This window comes from Falco biarmicus, chromosome 1 (genome assembly GCF_023638135.1).
Source record: "Falco biarmicus isolate bFalBia1 chromosome 1, bFalBia1.pri, whole genome shotgun sequence".
NCBI lineage: Eukaryota > Metazoa > Chordata > Aves > Falconiformes > Falconidae > Falco > Falco biarmicus.
Window position 1 is genome coordinate 5,374,781 of NC_079288.1, and position 11,846 is coordinate 5,386,626.

Consider the following 11,846-nt stretch of genomic DNA (forward strand, 5'->3'; position numbering starts at 1 on the left):
TGCAATTTTTTTCCATTTCACATCACCATAATCACCTAATAAATATTTAAATGGACCCATTTGCTGTAACTATAAAAGAACCGTGTAAACTTGTTGTCATCTAGACACATAAGCCGCAGTGGAGTCAATGAATTTCAACAGTCACTTAATATTGCAAGCCACAAGCTACCTTAAACCTGCCAGCAACTGTCTGCCAGGAAGCTACTGTAGCACCACGGCTACCTCCTCCAACCCAGGACACGAGCTTCATTATGAATGCTAGCATTGCTACTCTAATTAGGCCTGGGAGAGGTTTAACAACCATGCTACAGTCTTGCTGCTGACAAATATAAAAATAAAGCCTTGTTCAAATTAGCAATGTGAAGTGAGAAGGCCTAGAAGCAGCAACTGTCTGACCAGTAGTGAAACAGTTCTAATCTATAGTGAGGTTATTTTGCTTCATAAACTGCTAGTATGTTACCTGCAGGAGGTCTCCCTGTAAAATGAATTATAGTAAGCTATATGTGATAATTAACCGTGCATTAGCAAATATCTTGAAACAGGGGGGCTCTGTTTTCTCTGTATTTTGACTAATAAAAGCATGAATTTGTTCAACAAATGATCATTTAGGTTGTGGAATGCTAAGCATATTGGAAGAACACAGTAAGCAATAGAATATTGTAGGTGGACTAACAGTTTCCTTACAAAAACAGGCTGTTTAATAGGCTGGCTCCATACTACGTTATTCACAGTACTAAAAACCACAGTGTTGGGAAGACAAATACAATATACATTTAAAATAATATAAACCTTGTACTCCTATTTACTTTAAAAATGCCATGGATGTGACAATAAAAAAAATCCATAAGCAAACGTTTATTTCAGAAAGACAAAATCCCAAATGACTCTTTCCAGAATGTAAACAGATAGTGAGGCAATTGCTATGGTCATCTTCTCTAGAGGGGAAAAAAATGTAGCTGTGTTTAAAATAGTCTACATCATATGAATGTGAAGCAAGGCAAAAAAAAAATCATATTAATTTATTATGTGTACCGCTTATCACAATAAAAATAAAGTGGTGCTATAATTTATTTTAGCATCATTTACATCTTATAAAAACATATTTAACTATAATGCTTTATAAGAACTGTGACTGTACCAGCTATAATCTTGGCTGTGAATCAGGGGTCAGAGCCACTTCAGCATACACAGGTTGACAATCTGTACCTCTTTATTCATGCTATACGGACTGGAGCTCAAACTCTAAACATCACAAACTGCAACTCTTAACTACAAATAATCTATCAGCTTTAACCAGACTCCATGAGGTAATGACTAATTACAGGATTTGGCCTCATCATGGAAAGATACACAGCCCCAGTGTTACTGAGATGAACCGCAAGTAAAAAGAGAAATTAATGAACAATGATGTTTCAGTTCCTAAATATCAGCATTCAAAACTTTATTATCTTTCAAACATCAGAATTGTTATTCTAACAAAATTTAAGATAAAGCCAGAGTCAGAAGATACCTCTCAGTTTATCCCTCAATTTCCTTCCCAGCACAGCTATCTTCTGCCCTGTAACACACAGCACATCTGAAATACAGATCTTTCACTTCAGCATACTGGGTCTTCAGTTGAGGTAGGGGGTATTGGCAAGACACACCCTGATTTCAGGGGTGCCCACAACAGGACAAGGGGCAACAGGCACAAACTGCAACATGGCAAGTTCCATCTGAATCTGAGGAAGAACTTTATTTTAAGGGTGACACAGCACTGGCACAGCTTGCCCAGAGAGGTGGTAGAGCCTCCTCCTCTGGAGCCATTCAAAACCCGCCTGGACGCACTCTGTGCAACCTGCTCTAGATGAACCTGCTTTAGCAGGGGGGTTGGACTAGATGATCTCCAGAGGTCCCATCCAACCCTGACCATTCTGAGATTCTGTGATTTCTGAGGCAGGGCTTTATAGGTAAGATGGCAGAATTACAAACTTTTTACAGACATTGAGAGTAAGACAGGACACTCAGAAACTTGGCACCTGGAGAAAACTGAAAGGGTGTGACTCTAGCATCCTGTGATAGTCAGGAGCAAGAATACTTTTCATCACCTTCTTGTGGCCTTCCTTTTGAATATCCGTTTGATTCAACCAAATGATACTGGGTGGCTATTGGCTTTCTAATATCTACAGAAATACTATTTTTTTGGCAGTGAGTAGATGCATGTATATCATATACGTGAAATATTTTCTTTTCTTATAGTTAAATTGTTGTTGCCATCAAATTACAAAAGATGGGTTCACAACACATTATTTAGAAAACACAGAGAAAGAAAATAGGCATACTTCTTAAAGAAAATACTATATATAATTACTGTAAATTAATGGCAAGCACGTTTCTTGAAATTTTTTTTCCCAAAAGGCTACAGGTCATTTTTCCTACTTATGCCACAGGAAGAAAAGAAATTATAAAAAACAACTTTCATTCCTCCAAGAGTTGCTCCTAGAAAGTACATAGTTTTTGTCTTAAATTCGTAAGTGGCAATCAGCTCTAAAATGATGAATTTGAGGTTCTGTTTTCCCCTAAATCTCCATCATAAATGTGTTTGATTTATGTCCAAGAGCAATTTAAGTGTATAATTTATTTTCTTTACGGTTCTCTCTCTCAACAACATGATTGTTCTCTACAAGTAAGGGCATCAGATAATTTTGACCATCACAATTTGAGGATCACCACATGTATTCATACTATTGCACTCAATAATGTTTAAAAACCCAGGAACGTTTGTAAAATTTAATTTTCAAAAAACAAACCAAACACCTAGAAGTTTTTTTTAATCGTTGCACTAATCTTCAGTTTTCTAAGGTAAATGAGAACTTAGAAAGTAGTGTGCTGTATTTTGTCAGTTGAATTGCATTTATAGACTTCCAGGCAGAGGGTAAGATTGCCCCCTTTTGGAATTTTCAAGTGTAACAGTCCAAATAAAGAATTGAGTGCAAAGCATTCCTAATCCCTATTGAAGGTATGCATCTCATCAGGGATTATTTGTGCTTCATACTGTTGTGTTCTAGTGTTATTATGTACATGGCTTCACATTTCTTATTCAAGCAGTAAGAATGAAAGAATTCAACCGCTCTTGCCAGCAACCACAAAGGCACAAAATCTGAAGTCAGATAAAGGTAAACATATAGCACCTTCCAAGGAGTGCAACAGTAAAAATGGAACATATGACTGCCTTCTCCCCTTCTCTGCTCTGTCAGAAAAACTTCAGACCTTAATCTGTAATTAAATTGCACCATAAAGTAGCATTCTCTGATAAAACTCACAGGGATCTTAGTATTTCAAATAAGAAATTAAACAACTGAAGTTCTGAAAACAATGGGGACAATTCTTCTGATTCCAGATTTAATTTAATAGCAAAACCACCCTTGGTATACTGATTTGGTGGTTGGGCTTTTTTTTTTTAAATTTGTCAGCTTTAACACCTAAATGATGGTCTTCATCAAGTCTGCTAGTCCTTTAAAGAGATGTTGATGACCACAATCAGAAAATGCTCAGTAACCAGGAGTCAGGATGGAAATCTGTATTTTCATTATGATCTTATTTTTATTATCACAGTGCCATAACACCAAATATATCAATAATTATTTGTTACTGAAAGCAATGCAATTTAGTCCTTTTAAGTAGTTAATAATTAGAATTATTTTGCAAATAAAGCATTATTCGTTTGTTGCCTGACCAGTTATCTTCTAATTTTAAAAAGCTAGTCTTTTTATAATGTAAAATTACATTACACAGTACATTTCTATTTTTGTTTCAAAACTCAAAAATATTCTGAACTTGTTTCATTTCAGTTTGCTCCACATAACTTGGCATTATGGTCCTAGATCATAATTTCTTACTTTGGGTGGATGGGACCGTAAGACCCATACTATTTTTTATGTCTTGAAGTAGGGCGACATGAACTCCACCAGTCTTCAAGATATAGTACCTTTTCAGAAGGAAGTATGAGCCCAAATCTGTAAAACCAGGTAATACCTTGCCTTAAAGCCACCTATCACTAAATCAGTGCATGCCTTTGACAGCATTTTTACAGCAAGGTAATGCAGCCTCTGCTAATCTGAACCGACTGGTAACAGTACGCCAAAAACATTCTCAAGACCAATGATGCACAGCAAGAAGTGGAGGTGCAGGCTGTGCCTTACATTTTTCTGTTACTTACATATTTATTTGGAAAAAGGGATATGGCTCTACCTCCAGGCAGCACTTTTCTCAAGTGCTCCCCACACTCCCATGGAAGACTGGCTGAACTTAGTATGCAAAGGCTATAATCATGTTTTGCCATGACACAAACTAAAAATTGTACTTCCCCTGTCTGGCAGTCCAAACAAAAAGGTAATGACATCGCCTCAGAACCAGCCCATGGATGATCTTCTACAGACATGGCTACTCCTTAAAACAAGGACTCCTCACCAACCTGTCCAGAACTGTGCAATCAGGAGTCAGCTCTTACAAAAGGAAAACGGGAACTCTGACATGACTTTAAGGAAACAGAAACCTACAGGTGTCTTTTAATAGCATTATTGTTCATTAGGTAGAGAAAAATGAATGGAATAAAATTTATTTTTATTTCATTTCAGGTATTATTCCCAATGACTAAGTCTAAAGCCCCAGTCCTCTTGAGGTGGCACTGAAACACCTGCTATATCTATCCTCTCAGCTGTTGTTTCAAGACCAAGCAAGTAAACTCATGTAAACAATCCTTGGTTTACATGTTGACATTCTTCTTTCTCAATCGTTCTCACCAATGTTCTTAAGGTTCAGGTGGACAAGACTACCCTTAAACCTCTCCACATGTTCTTTTTAGTTATATTACTAAAGGCTAACTTTAATAAATGTCTTCAGCCTACGTAACTGGACAAACATTTAGGCAAATGTTTGAGGGTAAGCTCATTTAGTTTGGTTTCACCATTGTTTTCAAGGCTAGGATAATAATTATTTCCCAGGAATGATACTTCTAAAGCTTTTTTCAATTACCAAACGCCACTCATTCTCGTATGAACCTGGTGGCTCAGAATCAGTAAATCTAAAGAAATTTAAACTAAAGAAATATATTAGTATGATTTCAACTAGAAGTAATTTCTCAAATGATGCAATGGCCATCTGACAAGCGGAAAGATACAGTGATCTCCAAATGGAGACAGATTGATAGGCTAGCATAAACCAGCAATAAAACAGAAATCAGAGTATTAGTGAGAGCTACATTGATGTGCTCATCATAGCTACGATGTGACATCTGTTCAAGCAAACTAAGGAGAGCAGACAGTCAGTATACCACATCACACATAGAGGAAAAAGTATATTTAAGCTGTGCAATTCTGCTGAATAACTCATCGCCTAAACTGTATGCAGTATTAAGTAACACCATACCATTCATCTCTTTCAGCCCCAAACTCTAAGGAATAAAACATTCCGTTTTCCATCTTACTACAAAAAAAAATTATAGTACCAAAGGCTATTGTCTTCCAATAATTTGATTATAGTTCAGTCAAATAAACGGAGATTAGACAGTAATACTGGTTTATATGAAACAGCATACTTGAGCATCGGTACCAATCTTATACCATGAGCATGATGCTATGGGAAGTTCATGGGGATGTTATAAAAATATCACTGTGCCAATTAACTTCAATGCAAATGCATCAAAAATAGGCCACATCACTCAGATGTCAGGTTGTAAAAATTAAAAATGCCATCAGTAACATTTTTTCCTGTGCTTAATATTGTAATATTCTTAACCTGTCCGATATCAAACTTTAAAGACTGGGATGAAAGTGATCCTTATCACTTAGATATGCTTTGTCTTTGCTTCACAGTAAATAGATTATCACAATACTGAGGATTAACTAGTGTAAATTTTTATGTTTTCATTAAAAAAGCCAAAGTCCCAGCTTTGCTGAGTAAAACTCAGGGTAAAAATCACCATTACATAAAAAGTACCAAGTGTATAGAGATGAACCACAATGTAACTTTCCAGACTGTTTGCCCAAGTTGTTTATGTCCTGTGTATGTATTTCTGTTGAGGAAAAGTGAGAGCTTAAGTTGAATTATGTCCTTGCTGCTATCAAAATACTTTAGTTATTTAAACTGTATCCAATGCGTCATGCATTCCAATATAGAATATAAAGATCCATGTATTAGCATGACTGTAAAACTTACCTAGAGTTTTCCTTTCAGTTCCATGAAGTTAATCATAAGGAAGGACTGCATATTCTGATCATGCTAATTAACTTACTAAATATGACTTCTAAAGAGATCACTTAATGTGTCCTCATGGATGCTGAAAAGCCATTTTATTAAGGTAAACACTTGGTTTCCTTTACTCACATTCACTGGACCAAAAGGCTGTCATTAAGTAACCTGCAGCTATCTTAAGATCTATATATGGAAGAGGAATACCACACTAAAACATATATTCTATATTTATTAACCACATTTTTTTTTTTATTTTATTGTCACTGAAAAAATACTCTACCAGGGTAAGTATAGGAGCAGGAGAAAATTCAGTCATGCTTTCAGAAAATTTAAATATGATCTTCTTGGGCTTACTTTTTTACATATAAAGGGCATGAACCAGTGCTCTGGATCTCTCCACTTAATCCCGTGCTTTTATTTTACCTCTTTACCATTAATGAAGGACACTAACAACCACTGCCAACTGATGTGTAGTTTTTGCTCATGATATTAAATGTGTTTAGAAAGACGTGTTAGATCAAATAAACTTTTTAGCTGCTTCCTTATGCTATGAAAAAAACCCTCATAGGTTTTACCATGGTTTAGAAATTTTTAGAGCATGTTCTCATCTTTCCCATGTTTTGATATAGATTCTTCCCATTCTGTCACCCAGTCCCTTATTATGGACAGGGGCCTTAACAAGAACAAGGACTTAATCCAGTAAGTGCACTGGAAGGTTGGGTGGGAGGTTGGCCAAATATCCCCACTTACTGCTACCATCAGGCCTTCTCTGCTAATTCTTCAATAGTATCTACATGAGAAACAGGTTCTACCTGCTTATAGGTAGGTTCTAACAAATGGTGCTCTTCACTCTCCTTCCATGTTCTAAGGAAGGCTGAAAGGCATCATACTTGAAACAAAGCCAGCATCACTGTGTAGCAGCTGTCACAAGAACAGTGTTACTTGTAGGATAGGTAGGAATTCTGTGTGCTTATTTGTTTAGAAGGAAAAAAAAAACTTTCTATCATTAGCAAATCTATTATGGAAGCTGAGTGAAGCTTGTAACTGGGCTGATACAATGCAACAGAATCTGAGTATTCTTAACAGAGAATTATTTGAAAATATTTGAAAGACTCTGTGAGTATAGGAGAGAATGCTTATTATGTGCTTCCATAATCACATATTTCATCCAGAATTAGAATCTGTTGAGTAAATCCTAAAACAATTTATGATTTCTCTAAAGCAATTCCCACACTCCCCAATTGTTCTTCAGGCAACAAAAAGGCCATGCAGCACAGAAACAGCTGTAGGCTGCAGAATGTTTTTGTCTGACTGTTTTTATCGAAGTTGAAGACAGAGGATACACTGCTGGGCTCACAAATATATACAAATGCTGAAGAATTGTTATAAGAGATGTAATAAAAAGACTGAAAGCTGTGTCTTCAATACAAAGCTTTCTTTTATCTGTTACACATCAACTCACCTACCTTGCCTGTGTTTACAATCCCCTACATTTTTTCTAATAACACTTAAAAGAGGTCTAACAGTGTTTGTAACAAGTCATATAGCCTAACTAGGCCATTTGATCTGTAAATTTGGGTTGCAACGCAGAAATTCTATGTAAGTGGGAGTGGAACATAGTAGAACAATGCACACATCATGATTATTAAGTACTCTGTACAGAAATGTCAGTTCTAAGGGATATATTTTCTGCTGGTGTAAGAAGTGCTCTGAAGTAATAATTTACACTAATAAATGCTAAGTGAATACTAGGCCCGATAAGTGGCAACTCATTTGACATACAAAATTTCTTCACATGCTTAAGGAATGGGTCAGTTTAAAGGAGAAAGGAGGCTGTTTTCTGGTGTAAACCATTAGCAAATGAGTTTCCTTTGATTCCTGTATATCTTTAAGGCAAAGGCTTGGAGCAATACTTTCCTTTGTATCCTCCTAAAAACACAAAATCATAGAATTATAGACACATGACAAAGTGTATTTGTGGGTTGAAACAGGGGAATAAATACTGTATCCACTCAGCAGTGTGAATTCACTTGCATGGAGCTTAAACTCTGAAATGTGTATTTTTGGCAATATAGATTCTTATCTTTTGCCTTCCCTTTGAGAACTGCATTCAGATGTTAGTAAGAGGACTAATTCCATCACAGTCAGTACATTCTTACGGACTCCATTCACCTTTGGTGTGACTAGGAGTCAAACTTGTCAGCTGCATTCTCTTGGTAGCATCTATTCAGGTTTCAGCCTATTATCCCAAATTCATTCTTCTATGCAATTCAGAAGACTTCCACTACAACATAACAGGATATCTGACACTTCTTGAAAAGCCAATCCCTTAGCTGGAAATTAATTTCCTGGATTTAGAAATGCACATTATTTATATATTGTTCAATGGGCAAAATTTAAACAATAATTAGAGGTAAAATGTAATGTTCTTATTAGAGGGTTATAAAAAATAATGTTTATTTTAGAGGTATAATAAAGAAACCTATTATAGGGTTCCTATAGAGGGTCCCTATTAAAGAGGGACCAGTGATTTTAAATTAGCTTTTAAACGGAGCTAAATTTAGTCTCAAAATATTGTTTTTAAATAGAAGTCAAACATTCCTGCTTTATTTTTTTGAATAAACTATAGAGAAGTTCAGCACTGATTCACAAATGGTTTCCAGGTGATAAAATGTTATTCACCTGGAAAAAAGAAAGAATAAAATGCAGCTCTAACTATTTAAAAAAGAATAAATTTACAGTGTTTTCTGGTTGCCCTTTTCCTCTTCTCATCCTTGGCCAGCCAGACATCAAAACAGTGCTGGCTAGTACTGAGCCACCCAAGTACTGGCTGCTGAAACAGAAGCATAAGAATGTTCCACCAAGTTTAGTGAAAATGTAGTCATTTATGCCACAAGTGTACACAAACACATTTAGAAATATAATTGTCCTGGGAATTGAAATGAGTTCATTGATGCTTAATCCTCTTTTTAAAAATAGTGCTTGTGAAATTTAATAAAATATAAATTATAAAATAAATAGGTTTATATTTTTATTAAAAAGCAATTAGATTTCAATTTTTTCAAAGAGACAGAAATCTAGGTCTCCCTGTTTCTTAGAGTGAGCCACCATATTCCAGATGCGTAATTTTTAATATTTAAATTGAGAAATTATTAGCTATGTTATTTCAAACTAGCTGATCTTCCAATAAAAACATTTCACAAAGTTCTTTTGATGGAAGCATTTAACCTGATATTTTCTTTATTTTCATGGAAAATTTGGATTTTTCCCTGAACTACACTATTGCTTCAGATTACCATAAACCTTAAACAAAAAATAATGAATAAAAAATAGAATAATGAGGAAAATCTAAATGAAAAAATCGTTTCCTAATTTTGATAGTTTCAGTTCAATCTGTAACAAGCAAAGCTTTAAAGACTCTAAAGTGTTTCTACAAGGTAAGTTCAGCTGCACACAGAACATTAGAAGTGGAGATAAACGTACCCACACCTAGCACTTGCAGCAGTACTTTCCTTCCCTAATAGTAGAGGCACTGAAACAGCATTGACAAACATGGGAAAGAGTAAAGAAAGTGAAAAAGAATGGGTTTAGATCTTGGATACAGCTTAGTTAATGCATTCAGTTGTGAATTTAACCCTATCTGATCATCATTACTGATTTTTTTTTTTTATAAATACAGAATCCAAAAGAACACTTTTGCAATCATAGCTATTTAACACTAGAATACACAATCGTAACATTAGTAATTCCCAATTCCTTCACCTAAGAGAGTAATGATTTTTCTACATGAAACATCATTACTGAGTTTGATTAACACAAATTTTAAAAGCTTCTTATATGTAGTCCACAGCTGCACTGAATGCATTGATTTGTTCTGCAGGTACACACTGAAGACAGTTTGGATTTCAACATGACTTGCCAATGGACCAAACTCTGCAAAATTTCTTAGATACAGTTAACAGATAAAGATTAATACTATTTTATATAAGATCTTTTCCAGTCATAGTTAATGTTTTAATTAAACCAGTTTATGGAGAAATTTGTTTTCATTGAAACAAAACCTATCTTTTTGGGGAAAATCACATTTATCGTAAAACCAAACAAGCAGCTGTAGTTTGCAGATTTAATAGCAATAAGACTGAAGTTTACTTGATTTTAGGGGAAAGTATTTCTAGTCAGCTCTAACAATAGGGAAAATTCCCTGTCATCATTCAGCCTGGCTGAATAAGGAGTCCTCAATTTATTCTAAAATACTTGTAAAAACTCAGACTTATAATGTCTCATAACATCATCCACTAAGTCTATACCAGAGTAGTTCTAAGAACAATGAAGGCAAGAAGTGCAAGAGAAGGCCTGTTGAGATCAGCAGTAAAGTTTTAACTCCAATCAGCAATATTTCAGTAAAGACGCACTATAATTGGACACGCCATCACATTGAGAACAAAGGAAACGGGTATTAATTCCTCAGTGACTTAGTAGCTACTCTTCCGTCATAGAAAGTATTGAGCTCAGTACAAGGTTTTAGGTAAATTCTTTGGAGACTTTCCTTATCATGAGCTTAAAACCATTAAGGTATCTTTAAAAAAATAAACCAGTACCACTTCATCAAGTATGTGGAAAAAGTACAGACAAGAATGTCAAGCTACTTCCAAGACAGTCAATTAAATTGTAACATGCATGTGCAGGCCAAATTTCTTCCATCAAAAGGAACAGTCTCTGTGAGACTATTTAGTTAGATGAATCACTATTTAACTAGAGCCTCTGACAAGATACAGTCAAATCAAATTCTTACAGAGAAGATACAGTCATGATACCACCATTTTTCTCTTCAAAAAGGCATCATAATCAGTTTATGAAGCATGCAAAAACTCTAGCTTGGTGCAGTGCTGCAGTTCCCCATAAATATTATAAAAACTAGAAGTGCTGTTGCTATAACAGGTACGTAAGCTTTGAATTAATTGCTGAGTATTGCTTGGAAAGTGTACTGAGAAATAATTGCAGGTTAATACCAGGTTTCATAAAATCCAAATGATCCTGGTTTATTCCATTTGCCATGGTAGTCTGAGTTTGGTAGCACAATGCAGAGTTCCTTTTCTCTTGGCTGGAGCTGATTTGTCCCATTCAAATCTGGTCTCATAAAGTTTTTGGTAATGCCAGAATTTACTTATTCCTTAGTTATCAGAAATAAACACGCACACTCCTTTTTGCTGAGTCAAGTGAAACAAAAACTTTTTGTAAAACCCAGTTTGTTACAGACTGTCATAAAACTCTATGCATACTCATCCAAGGTTGCCAATTCTTAGTACTGGGTTTGCTCATGTGTAAGTGCAGGTAAGTTGTTGCTATTGACACCCTCTCATAAACAGACTCTTGAAAAAAACAGTAGAAATATAAACAGTTCCATAAATAGAAATTAAAAACACCCAGTCTTAAATACGATTACTTGTTGGTAAGGATGCCCCAGTAAAAGATACAATCAAAGTATCAGTATATACTTGGATTAAAATATCAGTGCATACTTGGAGGCAAAACAGAAGTGTTTACTCCCCTAAAAATATTTGAAATGCCATTCTTCAAATAAAATATTCCACATATTTAGAGAACAGGAAAGAAAC